At 55.6% G+C, this 21,963-nt stretch overlaps 1 protein-coding gene across 1 annotated transcript in view; it reads right to left on the bottom strand.

Annotated features, from left to right (window-relative positions):
• PTPRN2 (protein tyrosine phosphatase receptor type N2) overlaps nt 1-21,963 on the bottom strand; it is a 697,051-nt gene that overhangs the window by 213,683 nt on the left and 461,405 nt on the right.

The raw sequence follows: 21,963 nt of genomic DNA, 5'->3' as shown, positions 1-21,963 counted from the left end.
AGAGCTCAGGCAGACGCCGGGTGGAGGTTCTGGTTACTGCAGATGTGAAAACTTGAGTCAAACGTGTGCTTACAAGAAGTTAAACAAAACCATGCAAACTTCACTCGATGGCAGGTACCAGCTTGCTGCCAAACAGCTGACAGGTTACAGGGGAAGCTCCGGGTCAGGGACTCCTGATTATGCCCGAGTCAGGTGAAGGGGGGACAGCAGCGGAAGATGCGGCCACGCCCCGGAGAGGGGCTCGTGCAGCACTGCGGACGTCACCTCCAGGGGCAGGTGTTTCGAGCCATGAATTCATACAAGACGGCATCACTGTTCCGTCAAAGCACATTTCTCCCTGCATCTCAGTTTTCATAATTTTCTAAGGGAAACTGATTACATCCTCATCTCAAGACTAAACACTATTTTAATTTCAAATGTGTTCGGAGCGCCTCCCCGCATGTTGCTCTCCTGATGCGTGAGGTGCGACCAAGCCCGGCATCCTCGTGAGCCACTTATTTCGAAATATGTAGTACATTTTTGATAAGGACGGCTAAATTTGTTGCCTTAGAAGTGATCCATAATAAACTGCCTTCTACAAAGAGAAGCCATTTGAAGTCAAAAGCAAACATGTAAAGACTCCATTCCCAAAGCAATTGTTCGGATAGGTGCTACCTAGACCCTGAATTTGTTGGCGCACAAAAGAAAGACCACATTTTACGGTGATTCACAAAGTTGGTTGGTAAGTAGATGTCTTTAAAAATGACAAACAGAGCTTTTCCACATCAATCAGGCCATGATCTGGGGGCCCTTCCGCGGTCACGCTGCCCTAAAGCACACACGTGACCACATGTGCATGGGCAAGACCTCACGTGCCCAGGGCGTGAGAACCACCTGCTGGTGAGTCTGTGCCCCACAGGGTGTCCCCAAAGGAGGGCTGTTAAATGGCAGGAAAGCTCCACTGTTCAGTGGCTCTAGCAAGACTAAGAGGGAACTCTGGTGGAAAGTTATGTTTACGAGGTCTCATTCAAACACTTGAAAAGGAACACGCCTCTGAGCTATGCCGCGTCTACAGCGGGGCCTGGAGGAGGCTTTACCACAGGCCCTTGCTTGAGGGAGGCATCGCTGAAGCGCCCAGGCCCCGACGGGATGGCAGGGAGGACGGCCGTGTCCCAGGGCTCCCCCAGAAGGGCCTGTCTGGTCCCCTTCGAGCACCTGACAAAGGACACCAATCTGGGAGGCGCACACCCGGCCCTGGGCAAAGGCCATGCCATCCAGACATCTGCCTTTTGTAGTATGACGGTGTCCTCCGCCCCTCGGAGCCCCTCCTCTTCCGAGACGCGCCGGGCGGGCTCTCCCCCTGGGAGGACAGCCTCCCCTCGGGGACACTCTCTGTCCTCCGGCTCCAAAGCGCGCCCGTCTGCGGACACTCCCCCCACTTTCACTGGCCGGTCCCCTCGGTGTCCTGCCTTCTGGGCCCCACGATAGCTCCAGCCTCCGTGAGACAAGGTGCTGGCATCTCTGTGCCTGCACGGCCGCCGGAGACGCCACTGAGAACCTCAGGGCCGCACAGGCAGTGCCCAGCCTCCTCCGTGTAAAGGTTCCCCACTCGGCCAGAAACAAGAGGCGCCCGGGGAAAGGCAGCCGGGCACCAGGGGGGTCCCACTGTCCCAAAGTATCTCCGAGATTAATGGTTAATTACCAAGGAGAGAAGGTCCCTTCCTAGTGGAGCAACGTGCTGGACCCCACCCTCCCCAGGAGGTCCACTCGGCACCGCCCAAACCTGGGGGAACCCACGCCATCCACCTCCTGACGTGGCGCCCCGGGGGCACATGCGGACCCACGTGTGCAGCGCTCTTGCCCAAACCTTTCCTCTGAACCTGAGCCCTGGGGGACAATCAGACAAACCTAGATCAAGACGTATTTCACAGGACAGCTGGCCCCATGTCTTTAAAAACCGCTATATTAGGAACGACTAAACATAAAACAGAATTAGAAGGTAGGAAGAGTGTTCCAGAATAAAGAAAATTAAGGAGGTGTGACAACAGGAAGCAGCATTGCTCCCTGATTGGAATCTGGATCAAAAGTGAAAGGGTAGCTATGAATAGCGTAATTGGGATGAGGTGGGGGACTCTGACCACAAACTGTGTTAAATAACATGACTGCATCAATGCTGTACTTTGGGGGAGGATGCAGAAGAAGACACATGTTTAAAAATGTACTTCACGGTGGAGTTTCACGTCTGGAACATACTTTCAACAATTTCATCCAGGTAGCAGATGAGTGACAGGGTAGATGCTAACGATTGGTGAATCTAGATGAACAGTAACGGGTGTTGACTTTACTCTTCTTTCAGCTTGTTTGCAAGTTTGAAATTTGCAAAATAAAATCGAGGGTCAAAGGAGAAACATGCAGAAACACTCCTCCTTTTTGCCATGAGCCTGGCTCGGGGGGTTGGGGAGATGCTGGGCACAGCTTCACGTCCTATGACAGCGCGGGACAGAAGCCACCACCGAGGACGGCTGGGATACCCGCTTCGGGACCCTCTGTCTCCTGCTCCTCATCTCCCCTGCGGGGTCAGCCCCCTCCCTGGCTTTCCTGTTGTTTCTTCAAAGCGTCTAACGGTGCAGATTGATGCTTTGAGGGAAGAGCTCTAAAGGGCTTGGACGTTGGGAGCTCTCCTGGGGACGGGGCGGGAATCAGTCCTCACCCCGGGGCACCGAGGGGATGGGGAGGGGATGGGGTGGGGGGATGGGGAGAGAGTGTAGGGGAACCTGGAGGGGTCAGAGCCGCCTTCACGGGGTCAGACTCGGGAAGACACTCAGCCCTCAGGAAACCACCCTGAGAAACGAATGTCCTCTACTGAGTTCCTCTCGGCTTCGGGGCTGGAACAGAGGCCCAGGAAGGTACGGGTGCAGCCCCCAGGCTCACGTCCCCTTACAGGTGTCACACGTTGGAACGCACAGTTCGTCCCACGAGGCAGCTGTTGCCCCTCCTTGGAGGGAGCCCTTTGCAGAGCCGGAATTGAACCTGAAACACAGTGAGGGTCAAGGTTTGATCCAGCGGAGTCCTGAAAGGGGCACGGACACTCACCCCTGCGGCGGGCTGTGCTTGCTGACAAAGTGGGAGAAAAGCTTCGGGCTCCTGCTGGCATCTGTGTGGGCACTGTGGCCGGGCAGGGTGGCGGTGGTGCTCGGTGTCTGGCGCCTCCGTTAATTCCCTAGGATGGAAATGGCTCCCACGGCCACGTGATTAATCCTCCTCCGGTCGCCCCAGAAAGGGAATATCCTAGCCTGCCAGGCGACTCCGATGCTTGGCCAGCCCCCAGGAGTTGGGGTTTGGGAGCCACTTTAAAACCGTGTTACCAGCGTAACTGGCGTCAGGCTCGGTGCCGCCTCTTATGTTCTGTTTTATAAACAGGCGGATTATTTCAGATTGATCAGAGGCGACTGCATTTCGCAAATTACCTTGTGCTGTGACGGTTTCACACTTTGCTAAGTGGGCTCTGCTGATGCAGCGGCTCTAATCCATTTTGGGCTGTTAAGGATGGCTGCATCTTTGTAAACTGGAGACGGAAGACTTTTGTTTTTATTTTAAATATGAATTTGAACAGCAGGTGGAAGGCAAGGAAGTTCAGGGGCTCAGCTGAGCTGATAGATGTCCCCACCATGTCCAAGTTTGATCCGTATTTTGCCCGACTGGTGAATGCTCTCAAGCTCTCCTGAAACCCAGAGATTTACTGCACTTGTTTGCAGATAGCACAAAAATCGCCATTAAAAAAAAGGAAGAAGGAAACCAAAGAACACGAAGGAGACCAGTGGTGTGGGGAGTGGCAGGGTGCGAGGGAAAATGCACAGTCTGTGGCAGTTCTCAAAAACACGTGTTTCGAGCAGGACTCTGGGGTTGATTTGGAGGCTCTTTTGTTGCTGGAGGCCCAGCCTGATGTTTCAGAACCTGGACCTGCTCTCCTCCGAGTAGTAAAGCAGCCGCAGAGAACAGGGGCTCTGGGGTAAATTCAAATGTGGCGGCGAGAAAACTACCAAAGGGAAAGCGGGTAAGTCATCAGGACAACGTTCGTCACCAGATTCCTCAGCAGGAAGCCGGATGGAGGCGTCGGTCCCGACGTCCAGAAGGAGGGACCTCAAGCGGAGGTAGTGGGCGGATGGACATGACGGCGGACCCGGGATCCGGGTGCAGAGTTGGAGATGATGATTGGCCGTGGGTGCTTTTAACCGATACACCTGGATCTCTTTCCAGATAGAAATCAGTATTCCGCATTTCTTCTGGTCAAACTCTTTCTTACGGAAACTTTAGGACTAACAAGTCGCTCAGCTCCATAAAGCAGCAGGTATTTGTGAGCCAAATAAGGGCAGAAAGTGGGCAGACCTGAAAATTCCATTTTCCACTGTGCCTGAAGAACGCCTGTGCTCAGGAAAGCGGACGGGACTTGGGGCCGGTCCTGCAGCCTCACACCCTCCCTCCGCCTGGAGCCCAGAGGGGCAGAAGGTGGGCTCCCACCGAGGTCCTGGACCCTCCTGCCCTCTATCCCCAGCTCTGTTGGTCATGGGACTGGGCCGGGGGGCTCAGCTTGGCCACTCCCCACAAGGAGCCAGGTGTGTCGGAGGCACAGGGACGGCCTGGGTGACGCAGCTCAGAGGATGGGAGCCCCTCGTTGGCTGAGAAGTCCCATCCCAGGAGGAAAGAGCTGCTGAGACGAGCCTGGCTTGTTCTCATGATCCAGGGCATCCTGTAAATGCGTCACTACCCTCGGTGTAACGGCCCAGATGAGGCATTAAGCGTGAGGGTTGTCTTTTCATCTTGTTTATGGTTTCCTTTGCTGGGCAAAAGCTTTTAAGTTTCATTAGGTCCCATTTGTTTATTTGTGTTTTTATCTCCCTTACTCTAGGAGGTGGGTCAAAAAGGATCTTGCTGTGGTTTATGTCATAGAGTGTTCTGCCTATGTTTTCCTCTAAGAGTTTTATAGTATCTGGTCTTATATTTAGGTCTTTAATCCATTTTGAGTTTATTTTTGTGTATGGTGTTAGGGAGTGTTCTACTTTCATTCTTTTATATGTAGCTGTCCAGTTTTCCCAGCACCACTTATTGAAGAGGCTGTCTTTGCTCCATTGTATATTCTGGCCTCCTTTATCAAAGATAAGGTGACTATAGGTCTGTGGGTTTATCTCTGGGCTTTCTATCCTGTTCCATTGATCTATATGTCTGTTTTTGTGCAAGTACCATACTGTCTTGATGACTGTAGCTTTGTAGTATAGTCTGAAGTCAGGGAGCCTGATTCCTCCTAGAGACTGTCATACAGAGTGAACTAAGTCAGAAAGAGAAAAACAAATACCGTATATCAACACATATATGTGGAATCTGAAAAAATTGGTATCGACAGTCTTATTTACAAAGCAGAGATAGAGACACAGATGTAGAGAACAAACGTATGGCTACCAAGGGGGAAAGCGGGGGTGGGATGAATTGGGAGACTGGGATTGACATATATACACTACGTACATATATACTATGTATAAAATAGGTAACTAATGAGAACCTGCTGCTGTATAGCTCAGGGAACTCTACTCAGTGCTCTGTGGTGACCTAAATGGGAAGGAAATCCAAAAAAGAGGGGATATGTGTATATGTATAGCTGATGTACTTTGCTATACAGCAGAAACTAACACAACATTGTAAAGCAACTATGCTCCAATAAAACTTAAAGAAAACCCCCCAGAAAACCCACTAAGTGTGAGTCGTGTGTAAATACGGCTTCGTGGCCTTGCTTTTGCTCTCTGGCAGCACCCGACCAGCGCCAACCTGCAGACAGCCGGCCTCGGGGCTCAGGATCGCGTCTCCCTGGGTCTGGGGAGCCGGGCCGGAGGGCTGCACGGCCTCTGGACGTCATGTGGAAGGCAGGGGGTGTCCTGCCCCCTCCCCCGCTGCTCCTCATCGGCCTGAAGGCACAGGGAGGAGAGGCACAGGCTGCCTGCTGGTCCTCAGCCTCTGCTCAGAGGAGGGGAACACCCGGCACCTGCCCCACGGAAAATGCCAGAAACAAAAGACTGGATCCCACATGCTCCCACTTTTATGAAATTCCACAACAGGCAGGACTAGAGTAAAGAAAGCAAATCGGTGGTGGCCAGAGCCCCGGGGGGGGCGGTAGGGAGAGGGTCCCGAGGGGCTTGGGAAAGTTCTAGATCTGGATCAGGGCGCAAAGCTGTACATGGTTGTCACAACTCATCAGATTGGTGGATTTTATCATCAGGAAAGCTGCCCAAACCTGCCTTGGAAATGGGGGCCTTTCTGCTGCAAACGAGTGTCCTCCCCACCCCCAAGCAAGCAGTGCATCTGGGGAGGGGACTCTAGCAGAGCACAGGACAAGGGCCGGAGCTGGGGCGTGACCAGAAGGACGGGTCTCCACCTGGGAACAGCCAGGAGCAGATGCAAGAACCAGCGCCGGGGTGTCTGGAGGAACGTTCTAGACCAGGGACAACCGTGCCGGCCTCTGGAGGAGCCACGGTCTCCACGGTGTGGGGCAGAGGCCCAGGCGGTGACTAAACGCAGGGTGAAAGGCAAGCAAAGCAGGTACACAGTCAGGAAGGCGAAGAGCGGGCCTGGGGGATGGACACAAGGCAAGGAAATGGAGACGGTGAGCTGGGATTCAGGTGGGTGGGGAGCACTGCCCCAGCATGGGGAGGGCGCAGCTGCAGGGTCCAGGAGGCCTGGGCGTAACTGGGAGGGAGGCCAGGATCGCCAGTAGGAGCAAGAGGAGACTCGAAGAAGAGTCTCCAGGTCTGAGAAGACCCTGGTGTGAAAATCACAAGGCTCTACAGAAGGATTCAGCAGATCTCTCCACCAGGCAGCCGTGTTTTAGGCGAAATTAATGACACAGCTGCAGGAAACGTTGCAAATCACCGGGCCAATGATGGGTTACTCAACAAACAAGGGTCTATCTGGGGGAAAAAAATCCATGTTTATCCCTCACTTCACAGTATATGACGACAGCAACCCAAGACGATCCAGATGGATTAAAAGATTAACTGGAACAATATGAACCATTAAAAAACTACAGGAAAAAATTACTATTGACCTGACCACAGAATGATCAAGAACTCCCTGAACATGACAGCCAATTGGCGAAAATCTGAAAGGAAATGACAAATATATTTGAATGCACCAAAGTTTCACATTCTGCACTTCAAACACTTACAACAAAGAAACTGAGATGCAGAGACCCCAGGACGTTTGCCGCAAGGAAGAGGGACGACAAAGTTTTCTGAGCAGCTCACTCCCAGAAGCAGAACAATTCATGATCAAGCATCAGAACATGTGTTTGCCTTTACAAGAGTTCAAACCCACAAATTAAAGCAATGAAAAGACGCCATAATTTGCCTTAAAGAATGCCAGAAACGCAAGCTGAATGGCCGTCTCAGCGCTGCTAAGAGCCCATCAGATGCACCACCTTCCTGGACGTCCTGGGATCTGGGGAGACAGCGGCTCCACTGGATAATAAGAACCGAGAGACTGTGCACCTCTTGGCACAGTAGTTAAATTTCTAGGACTGTGTCCTAAAGAAAGAAGTCACATAGATCAAACTTATGTATAAGGACTTTAACTGCAGCAAGATTTACAAAAGTGAAGTTCTGGAAACAACCTAAACGTTCAGCAAGAGCAGATTGGTTAATAGATAAATTACGGTTCCTAAGAGTAATGTTCTAAAGACCGTTTGATAATGCCAAACACGCTGAGTAAAAAGCCAGATAAAACTCCCTCTATGAAGTGTGTATCATACACATATTCTAAAAGAAATACCAACTCATGAGCAAATCTGGGTGGCTTATTAGAATATTAGTGACTTTATTTTATTGTAATTTTATTGTTTTATTGCATTTTCTAAGTTTTCCACACAAGTATTCAATAAAATAAAACAAGTGTTTTAACAAAAATATGCATTTCCTGACTTTGAAGATGTAGAAGGCTTCCTATGGCCCATGCCATGACACAATGTACTGGCCTGGACCATTTTTATCTCCCCAGAGTCTTTCCAATACTGTCACCAAAGCTGCATTTGCTCGTGTGGGTTATTCCTTCATCTGACAACCTGATCACCCCACCCACTCACCCGTCTATCTGTCTGACCATCCACCCACTTATCCACCCATCATCCGTCCATCCCCCATCCATCCCCTATGTCCGCATCCTCCATCCCCCATCCCCCACCCATCCCCCATGTCCGCATCCTCCATCCATCCATCCCCCATCCCCCATGTCTGCATCCTCCATCCATCCATCCCCCATCCATCCCCCATGTCTGCATTCTCCATCCATCCATCTCCCATCCATCCCCCATGTCCGCATCCTCCATCCCTCCATCCACCCCCCATCCCCCATGTCCACATCCTCCATCCTCCATCCCCCTATCCATCCCCCATGTCCGCATCCTCCATCCCTCCATCCACCTGTCCATCCACTTGTCCATCTGATCAGATGAACTTCCACTTGCAGCGTACTGTGGGCCAGGTTTAAGGCCCACTCCTGGGGTTTAAGGACGGCTAGGACGTAATTGTGCCCCTGAGGGGTGCAGAGGGTAAGGGAGGAGGTGGCTGGATGTGGAGCCGCGGGAACCAGCCAAGCACAGGGTTTCACAGGAGCAGGGGAGGGGACCGCCGCCAGGGCAGGCGGTTGGCTCTCCCTTGGACACAGGCCAGTGGTGCCCACAGCCCCAGCTGCAGCATGGTTCACGCCTCTCTTGCCCTGTGTATACGTCCTCCTGGGCCAGGCCTGCTCAGCAAATCCTACCAAGCCCCAGGCCCAGAGCAGAGCGCTCCTCTGTGACGTGGGGACCCGCTCCTTCCATCCACACTCTGCCCACAGGCCACAGCTCTAGGCACGTGCTGCCCCAAGTTGCAAGGCCAAGGGTATGCGTCTGTCCACCCGTTAGACCGGGAGCTGCAGGCACGGGGCCGGGTCCCACGCATCTTATCCCCCACGTGCCAAGCCCACGCATGAAAGTGTTTCCCGGCACGTACCTGCCCCCCCGATGTCTGTGCAAATCCTTCCCTCCCTCCCAGGAGCCACAAGCATCCACCGCCTTCCTGAAGTCACCTCTGGTGGCGCTAACCCGCTCAGACTGTGCGAGTCTCTAGAAGCCAGTGGCTTTCACACACTCTTGTGTGACTGTGAGTGTGTCTGCGTGGGGTGTGAAGGTGTCATCGCCCAGCGGGGCTGCCTCTTTGTCCCAGACTCATTTTCCGTCACGTAACAGCAGGCGTTTCTGAGTACTGATACTTCCCGGCTCCCGGCGGGGCGGCCAGGAGGGGACCGGCCCTTGGGGGACGGCGGGGCGTGAGGGCCCGGGTCTCCCAGGGTCAGAGGGCAGTGCTGAGTGGGACAAGGCTCGGTTTAGACTCTGCTCCAGACACACAGGCTGACCAAAGGCAACTCTGCTGTGTGTCCACCCCTGCTGCTGGCCCGGCCGGCCAGCGCTGGCCCGACGCCAGAGCCCTCCCGGTCACACTCTCCTCTGCTTGAGGGGTGAGGGGAGCCCGGGGAAGGAGGGGCGGGCTTGGTCCAGGTTCCTGGGGAGCAGCTGCGCCCACCCCCGAGGGTCGCCAGGCCCTGCTCCTCTTCCTGCTGCAGGCACTGCGTCCCGCTCGCCTCTGCGTAGCGGTCAGACCAGGTCCCTGCCAGCGGCCTACGTAAAGCCCAGGGATGTGGGCTGGGCGGAAACCAGCTCTGCCGTCACCAGGAAAGCTGTCGGCCCGCAGGACAGGAACTTTTGGCTTCATCTGGGTGTTTTCTGGACGGGCTGCAGGGTCCCGAAGCGTCTGGACCACGTTCATCCTTCTTGTGCTTCCATGACTCTGGGGGAGCTGGTCAGACAGCTGCCCACTCAGGACAAAGCCCCACACAGGCACCACCTGGGGCCTCGGGACAGCTCGAGGCCGGCCGACGGGACTGTCCTCTTTTCCTGAAGGATTTTTTAACTTACAGTATTGCACTTGGGTTGTAAGTGAAACTTGGAGGAAGGCCCCCTCCCCTCCCGCGTCCACTTCACACGGTGGCGCCTCCCAGCGCCCCTAAATTAGAAACCCTGAATTAGCCTCAGAGGGAGACGCAAATATATGGGGCAGGGAGCGGTACTGACTCCCAGGCCGTGGAGGGAGGGGTTGCTGAGCCCGAGAACCCTGCCCCCAGGGGACCTTTGTGCCCCTGTCACCTTTGTGACAGAGCCGGCCGGCTCATACATTACTCAGGGCTGTACGTGAAGCCGGCCGGCGTTCAAAAGAGAGAGAGAGTTCGGTTACGGAGGGAAGCCGGGAGTGAACAAATGTTACCCAAGAAACCCTACAATTTTCCCTACACTTCAGGAAAAACTGCAGCTTGAGGGTGCAGCCGCCCTCCCTGTTATCGTGGGCACCTTCAATTTGGCACTTTCTTGGCGGGCTTCCAGGCCCCAGGGTGCCGCGGGACGCAGGGGCTCCCAGGGGCCTTCCTCGCCTTCCTCGGTCCCCTCCCTTTCCCTCCACCAGAATGCAGAGCTCTGTCGAGCTGACACCGTAAGGCTCCGCATCAGATTCGGAACTCTCTCCTTCTGTAGCCGCATCCACTTAGAAGTCCCTGAGACCTCGGCAGCTTCCCCTGCCGGGCGGCCGGGCGGTCAGAGCACTGGACCCACACGTACATGTTAAATCAACGTGAAGTTCTCCAACCCACACACGATATTGTAAACGGCATCATTCAGTGGCCCCTTTGTGCGCGGAGCTGTGAACCAACGCTGCTAAATCGCACGGTTAAACTCCCCCCCGCACGTCCCGGCTCGTGGAGCCTTCAGTGCACCCAGTGAGGCATCAGGTCCACGTCCCCCCTCGTGGAGTCTTCAGTGCACCCAGTGAGGCATCAGGTCCACGTCCCCCCTCGTGGAGCCTTCAGTGCACCCAGTGAGGCATCAGGTCCACGTCCCCCCTCGTGGAGCCTTCAGTGCATCCAGTGAGGCATCAGGTCCACGTCCCCGCTCGTGGAGCCTTCAGTGCACCCAGTGAGGCATCAGGTCCACGTCCCCCCTCGTGGAGCCTTCAGTGCACCCAGTGAGGCATCAGGTCCACGTCCCCCCTCGTGGAGCCTTCAGTGCACCCAGTGAGGCATCAGGTCCACGTCCCCCCTCGTGGAGCCTTCAGTGCACCCAGTGAGGCATCAGGTCCACGTCCCCCCCTCGTGGAGTCTTCAGTGCACCCAGTGAGGCATCAGGTCCACGTCCCCGCTCGTGGAGTCTTCAGTGCACCCAGTGAGGCATCAGGTCCACGTCCCCGCTCGTGGAGCCTTCAGTGCACCCAGTGAGGCATCAGGTCCACGTCCCCCCTCGTGGAGCCTTCAGTGCACCCAGTGAGGCATCAGGTCCACGTCCCCCCCTCGTGGAGTCTTCAGTGCACCCAGTGAGGCATCAGGTCCACGTCCCCGCTCGTGGAGTCTTCAGTGCACCCAGTGAGGCATCAGGTCCACGTCCCCGCTCGTGGAGTCTTCAGTGCACCCAGTGAGGCATCAGGTCCACGTCCCCGCTCGTGGAGCCTTCAGTGCACCCAGTGAGGCATCAGGTCCACGTCCCCGCTCGTGGAGCCTTCAGTGCACCCAGTGAGGCATCAGGTCCACGTCCCCCCTCGTGGAGCCTTCAGTGCACCCAGTGAGGCATCAGGTCCACGTCCCCCCTCGTGGAGCCTTCAGTGCACCCAGTGAGGCATCAGGTCCCCTGCCTGGACGCTGATTACACATCTATTTGCGCTTCTTCTCCTGCGGGAAGGGGGAGGTTGTGGAGCGGACAGGACAACAAGGGCCCGAAGGCCGTTTTTCGAGCAGCTGCGGGAGCCTGGCTGGTCTGCCTCTTCCCCCCCCCCGCCCCCCGACCTCACGAGCGCGTGCTCGGTGGGTGCCGTTGGGTGGGTGCCGGTGGGTCCCTGCCCGGGGCGGCCGCCGGGTCTCCGGGGCAGGGCACCCACCGCCAACAGGCACGCGGTCGGCGGGGTGGGAGCAGCCCCGCGGAAGGGAGGACAGGGGCCGCAGCACCGTTCAGCACCGTCCGCGGCCGACCCCGGAGCCTCACGCTGGGTCCCCACGCGGCGCTAAGGTCACGCTCCGTGGGCATCGTCATGACAGCGAAAGACAAGCTTTCTCCCCTGTAGAATTAAACGTCACTCCTGATGGCATAATATCTGAAACATCGTCTTCCCAGGTCCACACCAATACTTTGCACAGAAAATTAAACTCTCTCTGTTTATTGAGTGGATAATGTAGCTTTCAAATGTGTGAGATCCCCCGCTGGGTGAGAAATTTAAAAAGCTGCACTATAAACCATAATGGCATGTATGAAATACAAAAAAAGGTAACTTAATTGGTAATCAGAAGAAATCATAAAACTAATCATGCAATTAATGTCTTCAAAAGCAAGTGTGTGAGGTGGGTGTGATTACAAGGAAACAGCACAGGCTGGCTCGGGCGCTAATGAATTAATCGTCCCCAGGGGTCGGCGTGCCGGCGCCGGGTGGCGCGCTGCTTCCTGGGTTTGCGCCCACCTGCCTCCACTTGCAGTGTTCCTGCGAGTCAAGGTCACATCCCTGCAGCACCACCTTCCCTGGGCACTGAAGGCCGCGCCCCCCATGGGGTGGGTGAGGCCAGGCGAGAACAGCCACGTTCTGGGGGCTGGTCGCTGAGGGAGTGTTGACACACGTGGATGCCCTCGGGCTCTTCCTTAAATGCTCCACGACAGGCTGACACACAGCTCCCTGCTTCGTACACGTAATTTCAAAAGAAATCCCTGCCTCGGTGCTGATGACCCACGGCCGAGGTCTGCGCACGGACGGACGGACGGAGGTTTGTTGATAAAGAGCGGAGGGGCGAGGAGAGGCGGGGTGGTGACGGCATCCTCTCCAGACTCCCGGGTCACCATGTCTCCGCGTCAGGTCCCTTTGATGCCGGGGAAGAGCTGCCTGCCGAAGGGCAGAGGACTCGCCGGTGGAGGGGCGGGGGCCAGAGGGGGGAACCGTGACCGCCGAGCGCAGATGCTGAGCTCAGGTCCACAGGCCAGGGAGCAGACGCTGGGCCAGGACGGGTCACCCCCAACTCCTGCACGTGGCCATGCACCCCACGGGCTCCGGTTCTCCTGTTTTACTGTTATTATCATGTTCTTGTGGGTTCTGACGGTGGTCCAGTGGGTGGTCCCACAGGAGCCCAGCTTTCCCACCCACCCCACAGGAGAGTGGACACCTGGGTGCCCTTGAATGGTCTGGACTCCGTCAAATCAGACAGGTGAGAGGCGGGGACCTGGACACGAGGGCATGTTGATCAAGAAAGACAAAGAAGGACCAAGAGATTCTCTTTCTTCTTTTTCAAGTGGACAGTTTTCCACCTAGAGAAGGTGCACAGACAGCCACGGGAAGAGCAGGAAACAGACTCACGAGGCCCGGCCTGTGCGGCTCCCGTGTCCCATGCCTCGTGGAGGTAACACACAAAATGGTCACTCTCGTATGGATGCTGCTGAAATTTGCCTTTTTTCCATTTGCTTCACATTTCTGAGGCTTCTCCCTGTGACACACACAGCTCTGCATCACATGTGCTCACGGCCGCACAGCCCACGAACAGAGACCATCTGACGGCCAAGGCAGGGGGCCCCCCCCAACCTGGACACCCGGGGCCTCAGTGTCCAGCCGCAGGACCCCATGTGGGCACTGGGGGAGGGGCAGAGGAGGGACCCCAGACGCGCGAGGACGTGGCGGTGGCACCACGGGCCAGAGGGCAGGGAGGGACACGCAATGGGAGGGCCACACAGGGAAGAAGAAGGCTTTGCTGGACCTGCTTTCCTCAACACGTAAAAACCAACGCCGGGCAAATGACAGCCTAAATGTGAACACGGAACTGTAAATGCTTCAAAGGAAATACTGGAAAACATCCAAATACCGCTCTGAACGTAGGGGAGCACAAACCACAAAGGAAAAGGGTAATAAAATGTGATTAGACTCAAGGAGAATCCTCTGGGCCTCACAAGACACTCTTGGAAAGTGGGGGGGGGGGGGTGGGCGGGCATCTCAAGGCAGGAGGAGAAACTTGAGGTCCCCTAGGCAGAACTAGGGGTCCTTTCCCCCGTCCCCGGGCAGCGAGGACACTTAGATGAGGAGCTGCCGGTATTTTCACAAGACAAAGCGGGAATCATGGAAAGGGCTCTTCAGAAGCTTCCAGTTATGACTCAAGTCTGCATCCTAGGAAATTAGTAAAGGGTAAAAAACTGATCTTGAAAACGGAGAGCCTCTTAATTTACTGCGAGAAGAGTCGGGTTCTTAGTGGACCCTAAACAGCCCAGGTCTCCTTCAGGGCGGCTGGGGGGAGTGAGGGGGAAGCTGGGGGCCGCGAGCAGGCGGGGCTCCCAAGACACAGGCCCTGGGCCTCCCCTGGGCGACAGCGTGAGCAGGCGGGGACCCACCGCGACTGTGCGGCCAGCACAGCTGGGGGGCCCCCGCCTCCGGTCCGTGGGGCGCAGCCCGGGCCCAGCACGGGCGGGATGACCACTGTGAGGACGGGTCAGCCTACGGGGACTGACGGGACCTTTGCGGGAGCTCCCGCTGTTTCACGGACTTGGGCCCCGTCCTGTGAGTCACAGCTGCCCACTTACAGGTGAGAAAACAGTCCTGAGCCTCCAGGAGGCCGTCAGCAGCATCCCCGGCCTCCAAACTGCGGGACAACGAGGCACGTCTCAGGGTCACACTGAGGCCCGCCCTCCGACGGTCATCCCGGGCCCCGGGCCTCCTGGGTGTCCACGGCGCACACACTGGCCAGGGTGACCGTGGAGCCCAGACCTGCCCGTGACTGGCTAGGCCACAGCCGCGCTGAGACGAGGGAAGGAGGCTGGACACGCCCAGCCCCCGACGAGGACTCTGACCCCAGCCCCACATTCTGGCCCAACTGCAGGTCCAGGGGTGAGGCCCGTGGGCAGGCCCACTCGGCTGGTTTCCAGAACCCCAGGGCTTCTGCGCCCGAGTCCGTACCCTGGACACATGGTGGTCTCTGAGGTGATGGGGTGATTCTCTGGCTCCCTTCCCAAGGTAAAACCTTAGGAGGTGAGGGTCCCCACTGGGTCTGGGGGAGGTGGGGCGGGCCGGGAGGAGGAGTGCAGGAGGCCGGAGGTCCAGAGAAGCTACGTATCTGCTCCAGGTCACACAGCTGAATCCTGAGGAAGGTCAGGTCCCTTCTCTGTCGGAATCCCCGCCCTCGAGAATGGGCAGCCTGGGCTGGCTGTCATTTAGATCCAGGCATCGCTCAGGGCTGTTTCGGCTGCACGTAGCAGGAAACCTCTATCAAGCGGGCCGGATCCCACGTGGTCAATTCTCTCCTGCACAGAACAAGCCAGGGCCGGGCGGGGCGGCCGGCGGCCCCCTCCATCCACTTGGCCTCACTCCTGGTTTCCGCCCCAAGCTCTCTGGCCGTCTTAGACGCCGGCTGGAGTCCTGCTGTCTGTCCTGTCCTGGCGGCCATGGGGGAAGCGTTCATCCCCGTGCAGGGTCTGTCCACGCTGACGGGACGTCCACGTGGCCTCGAGGTCAGATCTCAGGTGGCCGACTCCAGGGAGGCGGGGACGCCCTCTCCTGGCCGCAGGGCGGGAACACGATGAGACCAGGGTCTGTCTTGGGAGGGAGGGAAGACGCAGACTATGGGGGGCTCCCCTGCACCTCGGACTGTCCTCCAGGAACTGACACGTTTAAACTCTCCTTGTTTTAGTTTATACCACCTTCCACTCAAATGCCCTTGGTTTAAATAAATTATAGATCAAATGTGCTTCGAAATATTTTATGGAGGGAAAGGGAATATTCCTAATAAATAGAGATAATGCTACTCTCTGATGGTGATGGAACCACTGCTGGTCATTTCCCACGTGGGGACCCCGCATGCAGCCCCAGGGGTCTTGGTGTTTCACAGCAGCTCAATTTGTGAGCCACACGCAAGGTTTTCCCAGCTGGGCTAGTGCAGGGAAGTTGGAAGAAGGGAACAAGAGAGAAAGAAGCATGGACAGAGGGAGGAAGAAGGAAGGAAGAAAGACAGTCCTGCACAGTATCCAGAGTCTTTCCTGCTCAACCCACCGGATCTGGCTTCAAGTTCCTTCAATAGGGGTCCATTGTGGGGCCGTGGAGGCCCCAGACCCCCAGTTTCTCCAGAGACAACGAGGTCTAGATCCCAGGCCAGGGGCGGTGGAGCCTCCCTGTAGCCGCAGGTAGACACCTGGGCGCAAATTCACGCCGCGTAGCTGTGTAGGATGCTTTTCTTTCAGGAAAGTGAATCATCACCTCTGAAATGTTCTATAAATTAGGGTTTTCAGAGCTTTACTCTCCTTGATTTGCCCAAAGCAAGGTGAGTCACGCAGGGGCAGGGCGAGGGGGCTGAAGAGACGCAGAGCCGAGGACGGAGGACCAGCCGAGGGGCGAGGCATCCTCGCCGCTCCTGCCCTTCGGCCCAGTAAACACCGGTGGTCGCTGGTCATTACCACCCCTGAGGAGGGGTCTTTAACCAGGGCCTTTTAATCACCCCTTTAATGAGGCCATTTTGGGTCCCACCCCCTACGGGGTGGCAGTTGATGCTTAATAAGCGCATGTGCTATTTAAGTAATAAAAAGAGTATCGGCTAAGAATCTAAACGATCCCTTAGCTTCTCAAGATAATCACAACACGCATTTGAAAATTCACACAAATATGGATCATGAATAAAAGTGCGCCTTTGTTTTTTAACCACAAACCTACACGGACTGAAGTTCCCTGACGCCCACCTCTGGGCGTCCCTGGCCCTGATTCCGGGTGCTGGGAGCAATTCTTCTGTCCAGGGGGTTCCCAGTCCAGAATCTGCTCGAGCCAGGTTGGGTCACGGCAGACGAGCCCATCCTGAGGAGGCGCTGCCCCAGCCCGTGGGTCCACACCACCCGCTGCGCCCTCCTTCCTGCCCCAGGGGAGAAGGAGCAGCTGTTCTGCAGGCAGGAGGTGTCGGTCATCACGAGCGACTTCCAACAAGGAACCAGACCAGCCCCGGGAAGCAATCAGGCCGTGGGAACCCCTCAGGCAAGACCGATGTGTCCTCAGATCCTCTGACGCACTGGATTCTCTTTTACACGAGAAGCAAGATGCCCACGTTGCAAATTTTCTTTTCTTTGGCACAAAACCTCAATGCCCTGTATTTGTAATTGAACAAAATCTTCTCCCCTTGCGTTGCTGGTGCACACACCTGCCTACCGGGCTCACTCTAGACAACACACAATTTCCCCAAAAGACTGGGAGGGGACGAGTTATCGGAATTACATTCTAAATGTGATGCATACCTGCCTGGTAAAGACAAAACAAAAACAATAACCTCTGTGTGGAGTTTATTTGGTGCTGAAAACTATAGTACAGAGTTATCAGGCTTTACGGTTGAGTTTGCTTAAAATGGTGCCCACCTTTGTGTCTAGATTTTTAAAATATGCTAAAAATATCCCAGCATCACAGTGACAGAACTAAGGAAAGTTGTATTTCTACAGAGATTATTTTGTTAAAAAAGTCTAAATGTTAGCAACCTCTTTGCCCAATTACATAAGCTTTCAGTCAAAGGCACCACCATATTAAAAAAAAAAGTTAATTTGTGTATCTCTGTTGAAAACAATTAAGAAAACAAGCATCAAGCAACCCATTACTTTAAAATGTACAGGGAGCTCCACTTACGTTGAGATAAGTTTATTAACGACATTCAGGCGACGAGGCCATAAATGGATCAAGAAATGTTAATCTTACGGTTTCTACACCGAGCCGTCCTTTCCCCCCAAGTGATTACTTTTAAGTTACATGTTGAGGGCTTCCCTGGTGGCGCAGTGGATGAGAATCTGCCTGCCAATGCAGGGGACGCGGGTTCGAGCCCTGGTCTGGGAAGATCCCACATGCCGCGGAGCAACTGGGCCCGTGAGCCACAACTACTGAGCCTGCGCGTCTGAAGCCTGTGCTCCGCAGCAAGAGAGGCCGCGACAGTGAGAGGCCCGCGCACCGCGATGAAGAGTGGCCCCCGCTCGCCGCAACTGGAGAAAGCCCTCGCACAGAAACGAAGACCCATCACAGCCAAAAATAAATAAATAAATAAATTTAAGTTACATGTTGAAATCAGTTTCTCTTGTGGGGCTGTCGGTGCTCACGAAGGGCAGGTCAGATTTTTCAGATTTCCTCCTGCTTCCTTAAAAGCTGCGGGCAGTGACGTGGGTGTTATTCATGACCGAACGAACCATTCCGAATGTGAGGTTCAGAGGGGTTCGTGCTAATCCACCAGTTTCGGAGGGTCATTCCTCCCCAGGCCCACGTGAAAAGCGTTTATTCTGGAAGGAAGGTGTCCCCATCCTTGGGGGGACCACGGGGGCAGCAGCCTTCCTGCCCAGGATCCCACCCACAGTCCGTCCCCCACCCGCCAGGCGCAAGGGGCAGAGAGGGGCTTGTCCAGGAGAGCGAGACGAGGAACGACCAGGGGGCCTGGGGGAGGGCCCTGCATGGCTCTTCTGGGGGGAATTTATTCCGTGTGGCAGGGAGGCCGCAGACCCAAGGCAGCAGGGCTACCCACCGCGTGCCAAGCGCGGGGCCGGGAGGGAGGCGCGTTTCCTTTAAGATCCGCCCAGGAAGGAAGGGGAGACGGGACCCTCTAACCCAGGGGACGGGGCTGCAGTCCAGGAAAAGGGCCTGTGCTTTGTCTGCCCCTCTTCCCCACGCACTTCACTCAGCGCCTTTGTGTCTGACTCTGTGTAAATGTGAAGTGGAAAATCCTCCAGTCAACACCCTAAGCCCTTCCCGACGGGCAGGCGGCCCTTTGTCACGGCTGCGTCTCCTTGGTGATGCTTTATCAGAAACGGGCCTGGAAGATCAGACAGAGAAAAGGAGGGGCCGGAGCTCTCCCCGGAAGTTCTTTCACAACAAAACGGGCGTTTCCATCAACAATAACAGAAATATGTGGAGAGAGTTCCATCCTCTGGTGTTTGTAGGGAAATTGGTCTTGAAAAGAAGACATCGCTTCCCACATGTTAGGGCTGAATTGTGTCCCCAAATCACGTGTTGAGTCCTAACCCCCAGGACCTCAGAACGCACTTGGAGGAGGGTCTTTGCAGAGGTAATCAGGTTACGGGGTCACGGGTGGGCCCTGAGCCCAGAGGACTGTGTCCTTGTAAGAAGAAGAGATCAGGACACAGACACACACAGAGCGACGGCCACGTGAGGACACGGGAGAAGACGGCATCTACACGGCAAGGAGAGAACCTCCGGAGGACCCGGCCCTGCCCTCACCTGGACCCCAGATCCCGGGCTCCGCGTGTGAGAGAGACACGTCTGTGCTTAACCCCCAGGGTCTGCGGCCGTCCCAGCAGCCTTGGGAAATGTGGGGACACCACCCTCCTCCCCCTTCGCTGCTCCGGGTCAGGGCCCAGCAGGGTGCCGGCTGGCTCAGGAGGGAGGCCTGCGTGCAGCCTCTGGGATAAGCCCCTCCCACCCGGCCCTGTCCACGTCTCCTGCTCGCTATTCAGCCCAGGAGACGGCAGCGTCCTGCAGAGGCCAGAGGGACCGGCCCACTTCTTGGTTGTGCAAAAGTAAGAGAGTACCTTCGAATCCCCTGACGCCTTTGAAGGAAGAGGTGACGTCCCGCATGCGGAAAGCCGGGCTCATCTCTGGGCTGCAGGCGAGGCTGGGAGGTAGGGGCGGGACCTGCCCACATCCCCGGGAAAGCTGCAGGGTGCAGGCTGGGCCGGTGTCAGACCACGGAGCCCTCTGGTCCTCACGGTGAGACCAGGACGTGGCACTGAGGCCACCTGGGTGGGGACCACGTAACCCCACCCTCCTTTGTGCTGGGGGTCTGCCCGTGAGTCCCCTGGAGCGGCTCTGTGGACGGGGCTGAGAGCAGAGCGGGCGCCCCGCGGGGCAGCAGGAGACACAGAGGCAGAGGAAAGATCAGAGGAGAGCTCTGAGCCCTGCGGAAGGTTCTGGACAGCGAAGCCTGGGTGGCCTGCCCAGCACTGACGTTGCAGGCGTCCACGCAGGCAGGTGGGCTGAGAGCCGTGGTCCCATGAGGTCAGAGCCACGGGCCGTCTGCTGGGCGGCAGGGCGGTGCTGGGGACGCCTAGCCTCACGCTGCCTGGCCTGAGCCAGACAGAACCCAGAACCCGCTGACCGTGACCGCCTCAGCCAGACCATCGACCAAAGCCGCCTTGCCCGCTCCATTTCCTGAGCTACAGACCTGATGCCGGGGAAGGAGGTCTCCCAGGGTCCCCACTGCGAACATGCTAGCCAAACAAGGGCAGGAGCCCCGGGGCCAGTCTCTGGTGTCCTGGGCCTGCGGGGCTGCTTCTGGGTCTGGACTGTGGACCTGGGAGGCCAGTACCGTGGTTTACACGTGGACTTGATATGCAGACTCTCCACGTGGACTGACCCAGATACAGTCAGTCCGGGGGTCCAAGTGTGGCTTCCCCGGGAGGGAAGACAGGAGAGGCCCCTGCTGGGGATGATGCCGGATGCTGTGACAACGGCCACTGGGGACGCGCTGAGAAGAGAGGGCGCCGGGCCTGGGGAGCTCGGCCAGAGACGGGGCTGGCGGGACGCGGGCGGGAAGCTTACCTTTGCCCCCAGGGTGATGTAGGTCGGAGGTCTCGGAATCACAAAGGTCAGTATTTTTTTGAGAAACAGCAGAGATATAGATGAACGAGAAAAAAAAATTCCAGCCTGCAAATCACCATCAATCACCTGGCTCTGCTTTAAAATGTTCTCTTTCTATAACTTTTGAACATCTGCCAATAGTTATTGATTTATTGGCAACGTATCCATCTACTATTGTCCTAATACATGGTGTACATTGTAGAGAATTTATTAAATAACTTTTAAAGGACGAGAAAAAGATGAAATAAACAACAGTTAAAAGTAACTCCCTGTATTACGTGATGGTGTGAAGATCATTTTGCTCGCTCTAAAATACACTTCAGTGACAGTCATATGGTTGCATATGCTTCATTATTTTTGCTAAGATTGGGTTTATATTTTGTCCTAAAGATATCTGAAGGTCTAAATCCAGTATTATTTTGATAATTGTTTTAATAGCTCTTGAAGCTGTAAGGTATCACAGAGAAAGGGAAATATTTCCGAATGCCTCTTTTGCCCTGAAGGTTTACCTTATCTGCGGACGTTTTCTGGGAAGCATCCCATCCACCTAAGTCAGCACCTGTGGACACATGCTGTGGACACGGGTTCAAACGGCCCTTCAACTCTCTTAAAATATTTTGCCGCATAACAAGCAAACTTGTGTGGCACATGTTTTCTGGTTTCTCCCTGTTTTATTACGAAATTTATTACAAAGGTTGTACAATAGTTTAGAGGTCTTGTATTTATAAAGTTTATAAAATCTTAAAAATACATTAAATATATAAAATTAAGTTATTGCCGTATTAATTTGAATAAGTTAGGGAATGGATTTCACATGTGGTGTAAATTCTGTAACTTCACCCCAGAATCTTTTTGAAGTATTTTTTCAGCCACAGCAGTTACTTCACCCACAGTTATTCCAATTTTAGGGCTTTTTTTTTTGCCCATAGAGCATTGCTGTTACGAGGGATTGCGTGTGCTCTGTTGAACTGATCTTCTTTACCTCTTCCCTCTGGAGGGTCACAACGTGTGCACATCGAGATGTGGTCAACTCTGCTCCGAGCACAGACCCTCGAACCCTCGGTAAGTCCATCTGGCATTTCGCCCGACGACAAAGCTGGTGAGTGGCCAGCCCTCGCGGGGAAGCAGTCCTCGCTGGCAGGGTCGGGGGCGTCCACCCGAGCAGCAGCACAGGCCGGGGGCACGTCCAGGTCCCGGCGTTCGGTGACGGTCGCAGGCTGGGCAGCGGCTCTTCCCTGGCACCCCAGTGTGAGGAAGCTGCCTCCTCGCATGCCCTGTAAGGAGGGCCCCCTGGCCGGGTCAGCGCGTGCCTGGCACC

This window comes from Balaenoptera ricei, chromosome 9, assembly GCF_028023285.1.
Source record: "Balaenoptera ricei isolate mBalRic1 chromosome 9, mBalRic1.hap2, whole genome shotgun sequence".
NCBI classification, from domain to species: Eukaryota; Metazoa; Chordata; class Mammalia; order Artiodactyla; family Balaenopteridae; genus Balaenoptera; species Balaenoptera ricei.
The sequence above is the reverse complement of the archived record's forward strand: the minus strand, read 5'-3'. Positions and strand labels throughout refer to the sequence as shown.